At 39.4% G+C, this 21,458-nt stretch overlaps 1 protein-coding gene across 5 annotated transcripts in view; it reads right to left on the reverse strand.

Annotated features, from left to right (window-relative positions):
* MBOAT2 (membrane bound O-acyltransferase domain containing 2) overlaps positions 1-21,458 on the reverse strand; it is an 83,864-nt gene that overhangs the window by 31,552 nt on the left and 30,854 nt on the right. The window lies entirely within an intron of this gene.

Below are 21,458 nucleotides of genomic sequence, written 5' to 3' on the forward strand. Positions count from 1 at the left end.
TTGCAAAAAAAATGTTAAGAAAATCAAAGGTCTTAGAAATTATTCTTCAATCTGACACTTGCAGTTTAACCTTTAACTGAAAAATGTGCTATATACAAACAATTTAATATTTTAAAGCATCCAACTTTGAAACTACAGATTACCTTATAACCATTAAATTACATACGTTTTGGTGAAAAAAAAATTGTAGAGGGTCTGTTTTAGCCACAGTTTATTTTCTGTTTTCATTAACATTCATAATTCAGAAACAGTATTATACTGGGTGACTAACTGGTACAAAAGTGCTTATACTAAGAATACGCTGGCACAGGTTGCCCAGAGAGGTGGTGAATGCCCCATCCCTGGAAACATTCAAGGTCAGGTTGAACAGGGCTCTGAACAACCTGATCTAATTGAAGATGTTCCTTGCAGGGTGGACTAGATGTCCTTTAAAATTCAATTCAAACTAATCCACAATTCTACGAAATAAATAATAGTCATCATGACCAACATGATAGGGGTCTCTCACAACATTCAGTTAATACCCACACTGAAGTTAAAGTACAGAAATGGAAGAAGGAAAAACAAAACACCTTAAACTTCTTAATTTGATTTGAAATTTCAGTCTAAAACAAAAGCTGTCTTCTGACAGAGCAGTGAAATTTGCTGCTGTTGCACTCACCAAACACAATAAATCTTAACTATCTTCCAGCTATGTCAGTCACAGTTGCAAGTTACACACAGATTGGAAGACTGCAATTTTTTAATTGATGAGTAAAACACAGGAACTTGCAACCCATACAATGCTTTTCAACTTCCAACTGCATCTCTGCACATTAGTCATGGCACATCACATCCCTTGTTCATGAGAAATGTCATTTCACCAGGCAAAGTGCAGCAATATGTTCTCCCCTAAAGAAACTTAAAATGTTTATGACAGCTTGCATCATTCCTGTTGTTTCTTCTGCAAGTTTGTAGTGAAACTTGCTGATCATCCTAGCTCTCATGTAAATCCATCTTTAGTTAAAAATCAGATAAGATCTGAAAATGTTTTGAGAACTTTCTAGAGTACCCTTACTACATGTTTCTTGCTCTCTTCAATGATTCATTCATCAACCTTTAGATAAGAAAATTGAGTGAAGTTTTCCAAAGCTCAACCACATCAAGTTTTACCCATCTAGACAACTAATGACAAGCTTCACAAATGCAACAGTTCTACCCAAGTTTCTCCACCAGTAGAAAAGCAGTTGGTCTTAAAAGTCAATATTACTCTATACTTGCTTCTCACCATATAAAAAGTTCTTGGGAGCAGAAAGATTAAAGTATGTCACACTGAACATAAACAGCTACAAGCAAGTCACAACATGGTTATTATTACAAGCAACTTTTATACAAACTGACCTGCAATGAACACTGTATTATGTAACAGAAAGACAGAAAAACATTCATTTAAAATACATCTGAGACTAATTCCCAGGATCTTTATCTTACTTTATCTATCAACAGATACACCAAATTCAGACACATCTGGGAAACACCGTAGCATGTACCAGAAAGCAGAACACAGTGATATGTTCCTGATTAGAAGTTTTAAAAAAAGAAAGAAATTAAGCAAACAATATTGGATAACCTATTACATAGAAGAGCTTTTCTTGTATAAGTATTTAATATAATATTTCAATTCCTTACCATTTTGAACATCTCAGAACACTAGAAACAGTATGCAATATGTTCTACCCATAAAATTTTATCTTTCCTTTAAAAAGAAATATATCAAGTAAACTACTCAATGCTTTTTAAAAGTATATTCTAATGTATTATAAATGAAGTACCTTAAAACACACACATAAATATTACAATATATAGAAAATACTAAGTAAGCAGCCTCTTTACTTCTTTACAGAATGTGTTCATCATGAGAACATCTGTTTAATTCTATTTTTTAAAAAGAGGCAAATTAATCTCTTATTGGCAAATAAAATACATTGTCCTATTCACTATTTTTGTCTAGTCATTTTTTGGCAACCAACATTAAACAACATACATATCAGGAACTTCTACCTGCATGTATACATATAAAACCAAACAGCATAATTCTATCTATATGTGAGCATATATATATACACACACACACACAGAGATATACAGGGTTTGGTTCCTTCCCATTACATGAACTTTGCTCTAGTCTCCAAACATCTTGATGGAATTTGATATGCACTTTCTATTACACTTTCCACTGCTAGCATTCTTTCAGAATGACTCCTGAAACACCATTTCTGCTAAGGCAGAAAACTACAATCTCATCCCTGTACCCCTCTTTTTTATTGTCCTCACAAGTTTAGCACAGCCAACACAACATTCACACCAGCATTGCTCATTTCAGTACAAAGTGGTTGGATTTTGTTTGAACAATTCCTTTTTTTTCCTACAGGCAAAGCATTTTTATCCAGTGTCACCTTACAATTTTACTCCACATGACACAGCATCGTGGTTTAACTCCAGCTGGCAGCCACTCCCTCACTGTTTCCACCATACACCCACCACCCACAGGGAAAGGAAGAAGTAGAAAGAAAAGGTGAACCTCATGGGTTCAGATAAGCACAATTTATTAAGTGCAACTAGATATTATAGTAATAAATATGCTAATACTGATAATAATAATTGAAATTACAAGGAGAGGAAGAACAAGTAACAGAACCCAAAAGAAAAGTGATGCACAGTACAATTGCTCACCATTTGCTTACTGAGGAGCAGATCAGACCCCTTCCAGGTAACTCCCCCCAGTTTATACACTGACCATGTCACTCTATGGTATGGCCAGCTCAGGTCAGCTGTCCTGGGCACGCTTTCTCACAGCTTCTTGTGCACCTCCTCACTGGCACAGCATGGCAAACTGACATGCATCTGACTTACAGTAAGCATTACCTAGCCACAACCAAAATGTCAGTGTGTTATCAACACTATTCTCATACTAAAACCCAAGCACAGCAATGCACCAGCTACTAGGAAGAAAATAACCTTGTCCAGTCAAAAGGGGGACATACAGCAGCCACCCTGCCCAGCACATCCTGTGTAACAGGAGGACATAAAGGCTCAGACAAAGAAAGTGTCCATCTAGCCCAGGATCCAGAACTGTGTCCTCTCCACAGCAGGAGCTCACAGATGCCCAGGAATGCAGATGAGAAGAACAGTCACAGAAGCTGCTTCCCAGTGCTCTCCCACACTCAAACCATCAGCATAAACCCAGTTTCAAACACATTATCCACATGTTTAATAACACTCAGCATACTACACCTCTATGAACTTCTGGCTCCAAAGCACATCCTCATCTTTACCACCCTCTGTTGTTCCAAATACACTTGAGAAAGAGAGAAAGAGCTGTTAGTCTCAACATCTTCAGCATCACCATACATAAATTTGGTAGAATTGAATGACCCAGCAGAACCCACTTATATAAAGCTTTCACATATTTAAGAATATAAAGATTACATATGTGCTTTAAAGGCAGAAACCCCATCTTTTACCTGTGTTCCTCAGAAATTTTGGGTTGCTAGTCAAGAAAGAACATCCACAAGTTAATTCTAGAGCTTTGTATCTATCTGCTGAAGAGCAAGCTGAGCAGCACACAGATCCAGGCTAACAATCAGCCAGTGTTTTTGCACAACAAGGCACGGGAGTTGCATTTTCATTTTACACTTTTGGGAGATTCAGCATCTTAGTTATAAAATGTACATTCCTACCATACCTATCTCTGTTTGCACAAAATGCAGCAAAAATAGAACTGTGACCTTGACAAAGGCAGGCTTTGAAAGATGTCATAACAGCTTCTGTTATTTTAGGCTCTTCTCATGCAGTAGGACAACAGCACAATATGCTATTTTGCTGGAAGAAAGTTAAATAAACCAATCAACAGAGGGTGCTTTTTTACCAGTTAGTTGGCACATTCCACAGATTTAGCCTTGAAATAAAGGCCTCATGTCCAGTCAAGATCTACTTCTTCCACTATGTTAGGAAAAAGTATTTTTTCTTTAAATGTGTAATTATTCAATTTCAAAAGGCATACCTAGACACCATGTAAAATTATACTGCATTGATTTTTAGAAAAGGTGACAGAATAGCCTCTGAGTTTTCCCAAGCGCTGTGCTGAAAGCTGCAGCATGGGTTTGCTTATTTGTTTTCCTACAGATTATGCCAAATAAAAAAAAAAAATTAAGTTCTTGCCTCTAGGAATTCTTATTAAAATCCAGCTATATTATTTTTTTAATTCTAATGATGATAATCAGTTTGCATTGTTCACACAGAGAAATTCAACTCTGTGCAGTTAGAACATACAATTATAAAACTTCAAAGGGAAAAATGCACATCAAAAAAAGTCTAAAGTGTCAAAGCTAAACATCTAATTCTGCAATCATCCAGCACAAGCCAACAGAAATACTGATTAGAATTAGCTTAGTTTTGACTATCTGAGAGCTGCAAGGTAAGCTACTCTGCCCAATCTGCTTTTTTTACACCAAAAAGAGCTGCCTATTTACAATTTTTTTATGTATGCATTATTGACATACATAATTGGTATTTCTTAGGAAATTGATCCATTTTATGATGTAAACAATAACAGCCTCAGAATGTGTGTGCCTCTAAAATACAAGCAATATTAATCCTTCTGCCCACTCAGAAGCTTCTGATTCACACACTAATCTGTCCCTTCTGATTACTTCAAGTGGAGAGCCAAGATACATTGAAATAAGCAACAAACAAAATGACAAAACCAGGCTGTCTATGAGCCCACTTCCAGAGAAGGAAGCATTCATACCATCATGCTTTGGTAATAAGCAATCTATCACGTTACACCCATCAGCAACCCTCAGATGAAGATTTTTGGTCTGACAGCCATTTTAAAGCAAATTTAACAAGTGGACAGAGTTCTCCAGCAGTCTGACACAACCCAGGGCAGGAGGGCTGCACCAGCCTCCAGCAGCCTGGCCTGACCTGCCTGTCTGGCAGTGCCCACAGCCTGCAGCCCAAGGGCCCAGGTCTGGTTCAGCCATAGGGAAAACACCACCCAGGCCCCTCGGTCTCCTGCAAACAAACAGACACACAAAGCTGGGTACATGAGGATTCAATAGCCCAATTGTCCCAGAACCATTTGTGGTGGCTTGACTGATTATTTACTACAGATCCACTGCTGACATTATCACTTGACTAATGCATTTTGATGTTTTGCTACATAATGGCAACATAATGGTTTGCTAAAGTAAATCTTTACCAAGCTAAATTAAATGATCATTCCACTTATAGCTACAGGCCATATTCCACATGCAACATGACAAATGCAACACAAATATTCTTGTCAAAAATGCATGCAAAAACACTTCAGATCTTCCACAAGCTTCCTCATGTTACATTCTCTTGCTTTCCAACCTCTCCCTCTGTTCCCTTCAATTCTGGAACATCTCAAGGACAAGGAGACCAGCTTCAGACTCTCAAAAATGAGAGAAACATCATCTAAAACAGAAGACAGGCAGGAGGGAGGGTGCTTTCATGACTTCCCTGGAATGGAAGAAACATATTGTGTGATTCATTCTTCCTGTAAGAGTCCAAAGGGAACACAGAACTAGGAAAGGTGGGAATAAAAAAGATATTTGATCCCCTAGAAAACTCAAAGCTGAGAGCTGAAGTTGACTATGTCAACAATTTAATGTTAAACTGAGAGGAAACATGAGGGGTCACCTAAGTTCTCTCTCACTTGAAAAACCATATTGTGTCATATCAACCCTGATTTCTGCAATCACTTGAAAGTATAACAGTAACCAATGCAGATAAGAGCACCAAGTCTGACCTTTACATTTCAAAAAGTTGACAATAGCATAGAGCACTCAAAAACACAAAGAAGAAAGCCTAACACCTTCACAACAGGCAGAACTCCACGATGCTGGAATCTGCCTCACAAAACCCTGATGAAGGAAGTAGAATCTTGAGATCTTCTGACAAAAATGAGTACTCATAACTCAGAAAACAAATAGCTGACATGCTGGTCCTGTGAATTTTCATCTGTTCACTCATTTTTCTACATAATATTTGCCTATCTTTAGAATGTTTCAGCATCACAGCGTGGAAGTAATTTTATGCTTCCTCTTTCTTCTATGTGATACATAAGTAATTTTTCTGCAAACATCAGAACTGCACCCAGTATTGTTAATTTTGCAAACTAGCAGAAATTCATAGACTGCAGAGTAAGAAAACAGTCTCCTATTAGGAATGTGGTAGCAACAGAACTTCTGAGTATTTTTAAGGACATAAAAATGTCATTACAGAACATTGACAATAATGGGACTACAGCAAGTGCTATTTTAAAGAATAGGCCTAACAGTCATAACGGTTTAGGATTGATAAACTAGAACTGCTAAGTACAAAATATTTTGTAATAATTCTATTTCATTGGACCAGTAAGCTTCATACAAGAACTCACAGGTAGATTAACAGAACAAGTTCTATGATGGCAAAACAATAGCAAGGTCAATCATTAAACCCATCACTGCTGTTAACTCGGCACTTGGCCAGTATCATCTTGGATGAAGATAAGAGGGAGCTGTTGTTTCCATTCACCCACTCATCACCCTGCTCCAGCTACACACCCCCTTGTGCCCCAGGCACATGCCCACATTCTGTGGGGAAGGAGCAGATTCCCAGCTGCCTCAGCCCTCCAATCTCTGCTGCATCCCCACATCTCTGCCTTGAGACACAACAACTGAGGCACAGAACCAGTGTGGCTGCAACACTGCCAGGAGAGAGGCCAGGTTTGCTCAGCCATGAGGTGATGCCAGCTGGAATTTGTGTTCAGCCAGCCAGGAGACATTTTCTGCACGTGTTAAGGATGGCAGCAGCTGGGGAACATACGGGATATGATTTGCTGAGAAGGTGGCTGTGCAGCCAGAATCAGTACACAGGGCAGCCAGCAGATTAATAAACAACCCAACTCCCGGCAAGCAGCATGCAAAACAAAAGGCCACAGGAATCAGATTTAGTTACAAAAACCAAGTATTTTAATGATTCCAAGACCAAAGGAAAGCCAGGAGCTTGTGCTAACAACCTAACACAGCTGCATTTTCTTTTAAACCATTTCTCAAAACAAAATGCCCTATAGAGGTATTTTATTAGAGGCCATGATGGTATTTCTATTTCCCACCCTATTTCTTGCTTTGCCTCTAGGAAGGAATCAAACAATTCTTTGTTTTCAGCAGGGTATTGAATCAACTGCAAGCCCCATGGCTGGTCAGACCTGCACCAACACTGCAGCCCTATACCTTGCTGAGCTATTTACACCACCTTGCAATCAGACACGTCTCAAACAGCATAATGGCTGCAATAAAACACTTCTAAGACAAATAAAACCATTTCTGAAAAATACAATTTGCTTAAAACATAGCATAAATGAAATGCCTGTTTTTCTCCAATGCTTAACATTCCTCTAACCTGGAAAGACCTATCCCTTCAGATGACTTGTTTCGTTTCTGTCCAATCCCCATCCCCCAGCTAAGTTAAAGCACTGCTACAACGTCCTATCTTCTGCATCCTTTAATCAATGCATGCCGATGTATATACATTCACATGATGCATCAACGTCACCACTGTCACAGTATTTGTCATATGGTCCTGCAGAAACACACGCAGAGCCCTAAATCAGCTGTTTCCTGCACTCAGTCAGGAGAAAATCTGTGGGTAGCTCCATTTTCTTTGCTCAATGATAAAGCCTGACATAGGAATAGATGATGGTAACTTCTATTTTCATGTAGATTTTTCTTCCGCATGTGAGAAACACTAATGACTATTTCTGGGGATGAATTTGAGATACTCCACAAAAAACAATGCTACACAAGGAACCCATTATGAAAAGCCTTGCATTATTTTTGGAAGATTTTTCATGTTTCCAGTTAGTAATGGAAAACCCAAAACAAACAAAAAACCCCAACAAACAAACAAACACCACACACAAAACACCCCACAGCAAAATAAACACCTACTCAATGACAGTCCAAGTCATGGCACAATCACTTATGACCTATTTCAACCACAGACAAACAATATTACACAAAGATATATTTATGATCTTTAAATTAGAAAGTAACTATGTTGCCCAAGTATGTATGTACATATTACACATATTTATATAACCCATACCTTTTAAATTTTTTGATTTATTGGAATACTGTCTTGATCCTATTTCATGCATATTTGAACTTGGCAGCACTTTTGGCCTACCATAGCCACTGAACTGCTTGCACTCTGGTTTGTCACCTCCCTGCTGTTCAGTGGAGACATACAAACCACTCATGTTCATCATTTTCTAATACACTTGAAAAATTCCCTTTAAATGCCCAGTGGAATCAAATTATCTCACGATTTATTAAAAATAAGAGAAATTTTTAAAATTTGAATGGCTCAGGTTATTCCAGACAAATGAATCATATCACATGTCCTTCACAGTAAATTGTATGAAGTCAACTAATAGATACTTTTGGGTAGATTTAATCACAATATATGCTAGCAGAAGAGGCTACATTTCTGTAAAAATGCAGTCTTCATGTCAATGCTGATTAGGAACTTCAGGCTGTTCATCAATTATCCTTGAGATATGAGATTAAAACAATGAATTATTCACGTATATGTATACCCATATTACTGCAATTTGTCTATCACTCTTCATCAAGGTGTTCCATTACCTTCCTGAGTTATTTTCTCTCTTATATTTCCTAATGTAAGAACTCACTGTAGATCTCAACTTTCAATTCATTGAATTTACATAATAGAGAAAAGCCATTTAAAGTCTCTGAAGAAAATAAATAATCAACCTTACTTCAACAATTTCTTTCTCCCAGCATTCAAACACTTTTTATACTCACTATCTAGAAATTTCTCATACTACTGGTTTCTTCTGTTTTGTACAAGTAGGGATATGACCAAACACAATGAGCCATTCTTTATGCAGGTTCAGACCTTTCTTTCCTCATCACAAACAGGGTGTCCTAACAAATGATTCTCTCACTCCCAAATCTTTTGCAACACTGATTTATCAATGAACAAAATCATCTGCTGCCAGCAGAACTGTCTAGAGACAGCAAGTTACACACAAAGAAAGCACCTGCAATCGTTTTGCCAGCTCAAAGCTTCCATTGTGAAAATTTTTATTACTTGAGTTCTTTTATCTACAGGTAACACAAAAGTCACAAGAGAATTCTAAAGAGATATGTATGAATTTTAATCCTGAACTACAAAAAAGAGACTAAGAAGGGAGTTCATCTTGAGTTGCACTTCTCATGACTGGTACTATTCAGAATTAGGAAATATACTCAAATTTTTTCATCATTATTGGAGCCATTATACAGTGAAAAACTTAGTATTTATTAGAAGCCAAATACTATCAATTCAAAGTTTGTTAGAGCAACAGTTTAAAAAGTAGTTTACAAGAAATAGCTTACATATTTTTGTTCATAGCAAGAAATACACATTACACAGATATAGAAGTTTACTATGATTACAGTGGCAAAGGTCCCACTGCATGTTAGACAATTCACCATAACACCACTGAACAGCCAGCACAGGCAGAATCAAGGAAGATAAGTGGTCTCCAGCAGCCTGGGAAACCTATCACAGACTCATCATATGATTACAAACAGGTGGCTTAAACTAAGATCCACAAATGCAGTGTTCCTCTTTATAGAGCTGTTTTCTAGGCATTCAAATTCCCATTGTATAAATCCACAGAACCTTGATATTTAGTTGCTAAATTTACAGAGCAATTTCAATCCCTCTGACTGCCCCACCTATATAACACACACAGAAACACCTAGTGCACAAGAGCATTCTGTGAGCAGGTGTGTTATAGATTACAATTCACTGAACTGAATTACAGGATCATAGAATACCAGATTAGAAGGGACAAGAATTACCTGATCCAACCTTTCCTGGAAAAAGCACAGTCTAGACAAATAGCCTAGCATCCTGTCCAGCTGAATCTTGAAAGTGTCCAATACTGGGGAATCCACCACTACACTGGGGAGATTATTCTAATGCTTGATTGCTCTCACTGTGAAAAATCATCTTATGTCTAATGGGAATCTTCCCAGGAGTGACTTGTACCCATTACATGTAATTTTTTTTCCAAAAGGAATCTCACATGAAGTCTCAATTTCTTTTCTCAAGACTGAACAAAGCCAGTTCTCTCAGCCTTTCCTCATATGGCAGGCTGCCCAGTTCTTTTACCTTTCCTGTGCCCCTCTCTGGATCCTCTCCAGCCTGTCCACATCCTTTTTTTGCAGAGCAGGGGCCAAAACTGAACACAGTGTTCCAGATGAGGCCTGACAACCACTGAATAGAGTGGGACAAGGACTTATTTCTCTCTGCTGGTGATGGCCCTGACCAGCATGCTGTTGGTTTCCTTTGCTGCAGCAGCACAATGTTCACCCTTGAGCTGCTGTCCCTCAGGATCCCCAGGACCCTTTCCCAGAGCTGCTCCCCAGGTAGGTCCCAGCCTGTGCTGCACTCCTGGACTTTGCTCTCCCAGGACCTTACACTTGCCCTTGTTGAACTTCACAAGGTTCTTGTCAGCCCACTCTTCCAGCCTATCCAGGTCTTCCTGCAGGGTGACACTCTCTTCCAAAGTGTCCACTTCTCTACTTGGTTTCATCCCATCTTGCAGATTACATCTGAAGATATTAAAGTGCACTGGGCCCAATATCAAGCCCTGGAGGAACCAATTTGGGATGGGCTGCCAGTTGGAAGAGGAGGCATCTACCAGCACCTGGATGAGAGTGCAGTTTCTCAGCCACTTCCTCACCCACTGCAAAAATCAATTGTCTAGGCCATCACACATCAGTTTCTCTAGGAAAAGACCACAGGAAATGGTATTGAAAGCCTTGGAAAAATCCAGGTAGAAATCATCCACTCTTCACTCCCCATCAACCAAGCAGGCTGTTTCATCATAGAAGGCAATCATGTGCCTTGTCAAGCACCATTGCTCTTGGGGAATCCATGCTGGCTTTTCCCAACCACATGCTTCATCTGACTTGTGATAATCTGCAGGAGGATTATATAGAATACATTTTGCTATCCTAACTGCATCTCTGCACACCCTGGCAATGTCCTTGTATTTTTCAACAGGCGTGCAACCACTTTTCCATCTCTGTTACAGTTCTCTTTCGGTTTTGAAAACACTCAGAAGCTCACAGTTAAGCCAAGGGGATCTTTTGCTCTGCTTACTCCCCTCACCTTTGAAGGGGATGAACTGCCTTTGTGCTTCCAGGAAGACATCCCTGAAAAAATCCCAGCACTCACTAGCTCCTTTATCCTCCATGGATCCCTCCCAACTGAGCTCTGAGTGAGCTGAAGTGTGCTCTTCTAAACTCCTAAGTTTCTGTCTCAGTACTGCCTTCAGCATGCTCAGCCAGATCCCAAACACCACAATACTGTGATCACTGCCACTGAGGCTATCACTAACTGAGCTATTACAAAACAGGGCTTGTCCATTTTTGAGCACTGCTTTCTATGAAGAAGCAGTTCCCTATGCATTCCATAAACTTGATGGATGACACATCAGCTGCTGTATGATTCTACCAACAAGTGTCTGGATAGTTGAATTTGCCCATAAGAACCAGGCTGTGTTGACCTGAAGCTTGCTTAAGTGACCCAAATACTGCTCCACTGGCCCTACCATCTTGGTTTGGAGGTCAATGGCAGATGTCTACTCTAAGACTCCCCTTGAAGACAACTACTCTGAGCTTGATCCAGAAGCATTCAAAAGGGCCTCCATGATCACCACAGATGGGTATTACACATTCAAGGTTCTCCTTAACATAGAGCACAACTCCTCCTCCTCTTCCTCCCTACCTATCTTTATAAAACAGCCTACAGCCGTCCATCACAGTTCTCGAGACACATGCGCTGGCCCACCATGGTTCAGTTTTTTCTGTCATATAGTAACTTTGTGGCTGAACAAGGAGCTCCAGCTCCTCCTGTTCCCCAGCTGGATATGATGATGTGAGCATTGCCACTTTGGACCTAACCCCTCAAGTCCTTCACTTTAAAACCAGACTCACCAAATTGGTCAGCCTGCTGTCAAAGATTCCCTCACCTCTTCCACACAGGTGGATCCCACCCCTCCACAACAGACTACAGTCATCAAAGAATGTCCTATTGTCATAAAGCCCAAACCCTTCATGATGGCATCATCCACAAAGTCAGAAGTTAACTCATATCATACATCTATTCTGGCTGCACCCTTTCCTCTAACCATCAAAATGGAAGAAAAAGACACCAATACTTTTCATTTGGACTCTCAGGGCTCTGTAGTTTTCCCTGATTTTAGTTTATGCTGAACTGCTTCATAGTCACTATTATAAGGACACCTAAACACTAAACTTGTCTACTCTCTACTGTCACTTGTTTTAATAAAAAGAAGTTTTTATTAAAAAGGGTGTAACATACTTATGAATTGTGTTCAAGCTAATCAACTTCACTAATTTTCAGATAGAACTTTTAATTTTATTCTAAGCATGTGAAACTCTACACTGTAAGCCTTCACGCCTAAAAATAGTGTGATTGCCAGTCAGCCAGAAATTTAGAATGCATCCAGAAGCTCCTACGCTGCACTTGCCAGGAATGTCAAGACTTTGAAAAATCGCATACATTATAACAGTCAAGACAAACTAATCTGTAACACAAGCACACAGAACACACTCTGATTTTCCATTATTGTGAAGCCTGGCGGCATCACTGCAGTTCAGCTTCCTTCTGTATTTTCATTATAAACCAAAATTTGAAGAAATGTTTCAGCTAAATGTGCATGTCCTGGTCTACATGTCTTTAAAAAATACAGTTTAACATGTTTGGGGGTTATGACACTTAGTAGTGACCTGAGAATATGAAAGGAAATCGAAAGTATCTTTTCAATAAACAATTTCATACTGTTTTGGTGACTGAAATCTAGAGGCACCCATGAAGTCTCAGACCAGAGTAATGAGAACTCGTCCATGAGGGGTTTGGATCAGCTGTATGCTATTTATGTCGAACAAAACATGGTGAGTTTATATACCTAAGTTTTGTCACTAGCTATTTAATTAAATATGTTTTCACAATGTGAATACATCGCACTGGTTGATCTTTAGACCACTAGGTATCCATCCAGCCAGGGCTAAATTTCAATTGCTATTGAATACTTGGAGTGCTAGCTCTTAAATAACTTACAACACTCTTGTGCTACTAGTAATCACTCTCCTCCCACTTGTAGCTGTTGGAAGGGTTGAGAAAAGATTCTGTAAAGACATTACTAGTCTGAAAGCACATTCTATTTAGGCCTTTCTGTTACTTTGAAAATTTCAATCACAAAATGGCTCAGGTTGGAAGAGACTACAGAGGGTCATTTGGTCAAATCTCCCTGCCCAAGCAGGGTCACCCTAGAGCACAAGGCACAGGATTGTGTTTAGTTGGCTCTCAAGTATCTCCAGTGAGGGAGACTCCACAGCTTCTCTGGGAAACCTGTTTCTGTGCATGGTCAATCACACAGTATAGAAGTTTTTCCTCATGTTAAGGTGAACTTCCTGTGCATCAGTTTCTACCCATTGCTTCTTCTTCTATTGGTTGGCACCACCAAGAGCCTGGCTCCATCCTCTTCACAACCACCCTGTAGATATCAATACACATTGATGAGGTCCCCTCTCAATCGCCTCTTCTCGAGGCTGAACAGGCCCAGCTCCCTCAGCCTTTCCTCATAAGAGAGATTCTCCAGACAAATTTAGTAGCTCCCTGCTGGACAAAGGCATAAGATGGGAAAAAAAATTAAAGATGGAATCCTTTTCAAACTTCTGCTGGGTCTTCTTATAGGGACAAAGAGTGTTTGCTGTAACACCATTTCACATACAGTCTTATGCCAGCACACACATTCAAATTAGAAAGAGGCAACAGGAAGAAAAGGTTGGTGGTAGTCTTGTGAGAAGACAACAGAACTAAAAACAAGCAAATAGATTGTAAGATTCATATCTTGTTTTAGTGATTTCAACTGAATGCCAGAACCGTGTCATACTTCATCTCTGGAGATGCAAAGATAACAAGTGTTGACTGAGAGAGGATGGGGAAAAAAGAAACAACAGAAGCCATCATGAGAAAAAACATTCAACTTGAAGCAGCATCAAGTGTAAAGGACACCTACAAAAGGGAGATGCAGTCCTGTCAAAATTGATAGAGAATTATATACTTAATAACTAACCACATAGTCTTAAGCCTTTCAGTTGATGGTTCATTGAAGTATTTTCAGTCTTTATGAAGTTCTACCATACAAGTGAGATATTTCAATGATAATTGAAAGCAGTACATAGGTTAGCCTTCAGCTGTTAGTAAATTAAGATCAGTGACACAGCCAAAAAATCAGCAGTGCACCCCTAAGTTATTAGTGCCTTTGCCAGAGAATGCCACAGATGCAGGGTGAAGCAAACCCTTCTGAAAGAAATTACACTGCAGCAATGAATACTGGAGCACAACTGAGATGGGGCTACATGGGATAAATGTAATAATTATACTTTTACACAGTTTCATCTGTACAGTACCTATATATCTCCATACAGCAAGTTATAAAATACTGATGCATTTATGGAATTGTACTAAAAGCCTCTCACTCTAAAATCCCAATATTTTAACTTAATAGTAGGAATGTACCTTAATATACAAATAAATAACTTAATGTACCTCCTACACAAACTTGCAATTCCTAAAATGTTAAATAGCAGATTCTGTTGCACTGTAAGCATCACAGTTAAGTCAGATTTCTCTTACCACTCTAGCTACAAAACTATTTACTCCCAAATACACATTTTTAAGTTGCAGAAGCCCGTAACTATAAGAGCAAATGTGTCATCTCAACTTTTAGTACAGGTGGCAGAGCTTGTAGAAAAAATGAGCATTTTTATCAAAGACACCAAACATTTGTAAAGATAATTTGAAACAAATAACTGGAAAATGACAGGGGAGCATCTGAGAAGAAAGGTATAAAAAGAAAAATTTACTTTAATAGCCATAAGCTCCATCAGTCACTACAATTTACTGTGGGAAAACTTCAGTAAGAAAGCCTTCATGCGTGAATGACCCAAATGCTTGGTCAAAGGACAGGACTTATGCAAAGCACCTGGAGTTAGCCACAGTTTTAAAATTATGTGTCTGGATTCTCACATCCCTCTCCTCTTCATGCAGTTTTTGAGGATTGTTTTAAAGGCTTTTAAATTTTCTTTTTGGGGGGTGGGGGGGAGAACAGACACAAAAAGGGAGAACACAATACACAATAACACAAAACAACATACACTTTACTAGAACAAGAACTAGAAGTTTAAATTCCTAACAGAAAAATTTGAGAGCAAGTAGGGCAGCCAGAACACAAAGCACATCCCTCCCTTTGTTCATTGTGTCCTTGGCAGACAGACTCATACTTCCAGCCAAGTCTAGTATTTTCTGAACAGTGGCAGATTCTGCTCAACCACCCCAATCCCTCAGAAGCTTTCCTTGTCCCCTCTGAGAACTGGCTGCCTGTTCCCAGCTCCTCACCACAGCCCTGCAGCCCCTCAGTGAGCCCTGGGCATCTGCAGCTTCCTCTGCAACTCTCCCTTTGCCACAATTCTCAGGCCCTTAACCCCTAAGCAAGCTCTCATGGGAAGAAACAGTTTCTACCTCCACCTATCCTTGCCTTCAAAAGAAGAAACTAGGCATGATGTCCTTTTGTTCACTGCTATTGATTTTGATACTTATTAGGCAATTTTTAGGTTTTACATACAGGATCAAAGCCATGGCTTGGTTAGCACAGTATCCTTGTCAGAACAAATACATCAGAAGCAGTTGTGAGAACCACATGGCACAGTAGCTCAGACTAGAAAATACCTGGTTAGAAGACAAATGCTACTTTCATAGTGAAAGAATCAGAGTTCCATTAGGACACTTAGTAAAAAGGCAAAAACCAGGCAGGCATAACAAGAAATAATGCCAGGAATACAGCTCAAAAGCACTCAGATTAGAATCAATAAAAGTGATTACCAGAATCCAATTTAATACAAAACATTTTCTAACTCTTTGACTCTTACACAAAAGCATCCAATCTTGATTTTGAAATACATTTAATTAAACAACTTACTGGTTTAACCATGGAAATATTATGTCTGTGGTACATCAGAAGCCAAACTAAAAAATCTCCCTTTAAAAGTCTATCTCCAGAAGAATTTATCTTTGCTATTTACAGTAGGAAACCATTTTAGATCCTGACACCTGGCATTTACAAATCTTCCAGAATACTTTTTTCTTTAGTAAGGCTACTGGGGGTCCTCTTGGTATTTTTCTAGTCTTAGCCCCAGCCACATCTGAGAAAATTAAAACTTATATTTCCACTATGAACTGAGATAGAAGCAAACGCCAGCCCCTTTTGAAAGGGGAATTTTAAAAGCAATTTGGACTTATATTCTTCCTGAGGGAAAAATTAATAAGCTGACTTTTCTATGATGTTCATATGCATCTCCATTCATAGCTAGAACTAGGTATATAGTTAAAAGTAGGTACATGCTTAGGGCAAGAGACTACCATGAAAAAATTTTATTTTTAGAAATTAGTAGTCCTGTTGAACAGGACAATCGTAACTCCTGCTTTTCTCGGCAATAGGAAGATGAAATCCAGGTTTCCATCCCAGATCACCTTCCCAGTCTCCTCCCCACTGTGGTACAAGGGAAATGCAGTTTCTCCTACGCAGACAAACAGCTTTAGGCAGGTTACAATGTTGCATCTCTTTTAATTACCTCCTCTTCAAGACAGCAAACTCAGACGTCCACAATGTCTCATCTGAATTCTCCACACCTATTGGTTTTTTGTTTATTTATCTTCTCCAAATCCACAATAAATGTGCAGTACTCTATGCAAAAAAAGTCCTTGACACTGGGCTCAGAATTACACCACATCCCCTATCCATGTAACAACACTATGTCCTCCCTGTTATTCTCCACTTCACATAGTTTGCTTTATAAAGCTTCTCTTGGCGGTCGTCCAGGACATACATATCCCATTCCTAATTTCAAGCCACCATGTTGCACACACAATTGAACAGCCTCCATTGAAGTATGTATTGTTGGCTTTTTCAGTGTTGAACCAAGCCTGTCTTTTTTTGCCCATTTATTCTTTCTTGTTCTGAAATTCTTCAAAACACTATTACCTGCCTCATTCAGCCAAACCTTGCGAGGTGTTGCCAGTAATTCAAGGGAGGTGACACATACTCCCTACACAGCGCTGCATAACGAGGCCACACCCGCAGTAGCAGGCGCAGTTCTGGCCTCCTCAGCAAGAGGAAAACAGGGACATAAGGAGAGAGTCCCGAAGGCCACAAGGATAATGAAGGGACTGGACTTTCTCTCCTGTGGGGAAAGGTTGAAAGAGCTGGGGCACTATGCTCTGGGCAGCCTGGCAGTGGGATTGGACCAGGTGGTTTCCACAAGTTCCTTCTAACCTCAATCATTTTGTGATTCTATGGTTATTAGTGTCTCTTTCAGATCATTAATAACCATAATGGAGTTGTGCACTTAGTACACTTTCACCCAGTCTATTTCTAGTAGCTTCCTAACAGAAGGTGACAATTGACAACAGCCCCTACTCTCTAACAAATACTTAAACCTTAAGAGCAATTCACAAGAAGCTGCTTTCGAGACATCTTTCTTTTTAATAGTCACAAAGCATTCAAAAACACAAATCAAATAGCCTGTAACTCATAAAGGCAGTATGGACAATTTCAGAAAGCAAATGGAAGATAAGGCTCAGAAACAATCTGGAGAAGTAGGAACTGACAAATCAAAATACAAGTAAAATCCCTAAGATATTAAGCTAAATGGTGCTTATTCATATTTAATAAATATCCACTGAGAAAAATTTTGCATGGGTAAGATTTCTTTGAAACTGGAAAAAAAAAGGCTACATTTCTTTAGAACACTGTCTTTAAAAATAGAAAGGGAATTCAAAAAAATCATAGACCCTTGAACTTTAAATCAAATACTATAAAGGGTTTTGTTGGCTTTTTACACAGTACATACTTATAAACACCTAGAAGGTAAACAGTGCAACACAACTGAATCATAAGCTTGTCCAGAACAAGTACGACTTGATTATATGAGTGCAACAGATGTGAACTGTCACATGAGCATGACTGCCATCCATTATCAAACCTATCCTTAGCACAGCCAGGGTGAGGAACAGCTGGGACAAACTTCATTTGCTTCCTAGTAGCTAGCACAGTGTTGTGCTTCGGATTTAATGAGAATAATGCTTACAGCACACTGAAGTTTTAGTTGTTGCTGAGCAGTGCTTACTCCAAGTTCAGGGATTTGCAGTGCCTCATGCTCTGCCAGCAAGGAGGTGCACAAGAAGCTGGGAGAGAATATGGCCTGGACAAGTGACAAACTAGTCAAAGGGATATTCCACACCATAGGGCATCATGCTCAGGATAGAAACTGGGGGGAACTGGCCCCAGGGACCAATCGTTGCTAAGGGACAGGCTGGGCATCGGTCACTGGGTGATGGTGTGCAATTGTACCATGCCTCACTTGTTTCTCTGCAATTTTATTTCTTGGTCTCCCTTTTTATTTGTTTATTAGCATGGTACTTAGTTGCTGGCTATGGTTGAAGTTATGCCTACAGCCAGTCAGCCTGTCTTAATCCTAACATTTGGGCTCCTGGAGAGTACCAACCCAAATCCACATTGTACAAAAAAAAAAAAAAATTGATGAAATACCATCAAATCATAAGGATCCATCAGATATCACTCTACTAATCAAACCTATGAAAACAACAGGAAACATTTAAATAGTTTGGTAACAGTAAGTACATTAATTAAATCTTCAAGTAGACATTACATTATAAAAATTGTAAACACTCAGTTGATCAGAAAATCTTGGAAAAAAAACTGAAAAATTAAAAAATGTTTAAAAGCCTCAAGTAGAGCTGAATTAAGTTACATACAAAGGACAATTTTGCTTGGTAAATAATCAACCATAAAAATCTGTAATGGAAACCAATTATTAGGCAGCATTAGAGCAGGAAAGGATCCATGCAAAGTAATAGCATTGCTAAACAGACAGAATTAGCCTTTCACTCTGCCTAGCATTACAAATACCTCAACCTGTTTTGAGAAGCACATCTCCAAATGACATAGAACAACTGGAAGAATTCCAAAAGCAACTACACAAAAAAAAAAAAAAGGAAAGAGGCCTTGAAAACACAACCTAAGGAAAAATTTAAGTAGATTTGTTCAGGCTTTACTGGACTGAAAGAAGGCAATATAAATCAAAGATTCCTGCAAACACAAGGGAAACACACTTCCCTACACAGACGACAGGGGCTCAAACTACAGATGATTTAGACAAAACTTGGGCTAATTTCTAGGGCAACCTAACTGCAAGCATAATTAAGCACCTGTACAGATTGCCAAACAAGACCAAAAACTTTGTAGAATTTAAAAATTATTTTTAAATATTTCAAACTGACTTTGATCAAAGGTCCAGATAAACTCTCAAATCCCTTTCAGCCTCCATTTCCAGAATGCTATATTGGATTTTGCTTACCAAAGAAATATTTTTCAAAATGAGAGAAAAGGAGTCTGCCTAAAAAAATTTCCACTACATAGATGAACAGACATCTGTATTTAAAATATTTATAATTTAAAGTCTGTTAAGAGATCAGATGCAATAGGCAGGAAAAACAGCTGTGGGAGCCAGTCAAGATACTGATGATCTGGCAAGACAAACTCAAGTACAGGAACAAGACACACCCACAGGAGCTGGTTTTGTGTCATACCATTCTAGTCCTACTCAAATTTCTTTTAAATGCTTCCAATCTTGTCAAACCAAGATTGTATTTGCTGAAAAGATTTCACATTATAGTCATGTACTTGGTTTTGAACACATTCCATATGTTAAACTTTGATTAGGAGTTCAGCTATGCTGTGAGGGCAGGGAACCTACACCTCCCTTATCTCCTGATCAATGCAAACAAATATTTTCAAGTGAGGATGAGCCTTTAGCACCAGTAAATTCTGAAACCTTTGTTTGCTAAAAGAGAGGTAACCTACATCTTTTTCTATCTTCTAATTTACAGATTGCTCAAATATTTTGTGTATTAAACTTGGTTGCAATCAGTCACAGAACACATCATCGAATGTAAAAGAAAAAAAAGCAAGCAGTGTAAAAATTGAACTGAGCTGAAGTTTTCACCCACACCTTTTCCTTTCTATATGTATTGACTTTACTCTACATCCTTGTGTCCTTGATAATCCAGATGTAGCATTTCTTATTAATTCCTTTGGGAAAGCAGGGACTGCAAGAAAGCAGACAGAAAATTATCTTTAAAAAAGTCAAATTTATGCCCATGCTGATTGAACCAGTCAGTCAATTTCAAATGCACAAGCACAGCATTAGCTTCTATTCATTAAGGGATTGAAAAAAATAAGATTAAACCAATCACATACAACCCATCATGCTCTTCCATTTTTAGGAAACAAAAGAAACCAGGAAGGGAAGAACTGTGGAAGAACAATTCACAGGATCACAGAATGCCTTGGATTATCTAGTTCCAGCCCCTCTGCCCATGGGCACTTTTCACTAGACCAGGCTGCTCCAGGCTCCATCCAGCCTGGGCTTGAACACTTTTGGGGATGAGCCATCCACAACTTCTCTGGGCAACTGCTCTGGTTCCAGCACCTCATCACCCTTACAGGGAAGTATTTCTTTCTTATATCTAATCTAAACCTCTGCTCTTTCAGTTTAAAGCCATTCCTTCTTGCTCTATCATTACATGCCCTTCTGAACAGTTCCTCTCTTGCTCTTTTGCTGGCCCCCTTTAGGTACTGGAAGGTGCTCTGAGGTCTCTCCAAAGCCTTCCCTTCTGCAGGCTGACAGCTTCATCTCTCTCAGCCTGCCTTCACAGCAGAAGTCCTCCAGCCTTATGATCATCTTCATGGTCCTCCTCTAGACTAACTCCAACAATCTGATGTCCTTATCCTGGGGACCCCAGATCTGAATGCAGCCCTCCAGGTAGGGTCTCACAGGAGCAGAATTGGCTCCTTGACCTGCTGGCCACACTTCTTGTGATGCAGCCCAGGATACAATTGGCTTTCTGGGCTGAAAGTGCACATTGCCAGCTCATGCTGAGCATCTCATCACACTACACCCAAGTCCACCTCAAGGCTACTCTCAATCCACTCTCTACCCAGCCTGTACTTGCTTGTGATGGCTGCAACCCAGGTGCATTGTCCCCTTGCATTTGTCCTTGTTGAACTTCATGAGGTCTGCACAGGCCCACCTCTCAAGCTTGTTCAGGTCCCTCTGGATGGCACCCCTTCCCTGCAGTGGTGTTGGCTACACCACATTTGATGTCATTGGAAAACTTGCTGAGAGTGTACTCAATCCCTTAGCACTGATCCCAGTACA

Source organism: Vidua chalybeata, chromosome 3 (genome assembly GCF_026979565.1).
Source record: "Vidua chalybeata isolate OUT-0048 chromosome 3, bVidCha1 merged haplotype, whole genome shotgun sequence".
NCBI lineage: Eukaryota > Metazoa > Chordata > Aves > Passeriformes > Viduidae > Vidua > Vidua chalybeata.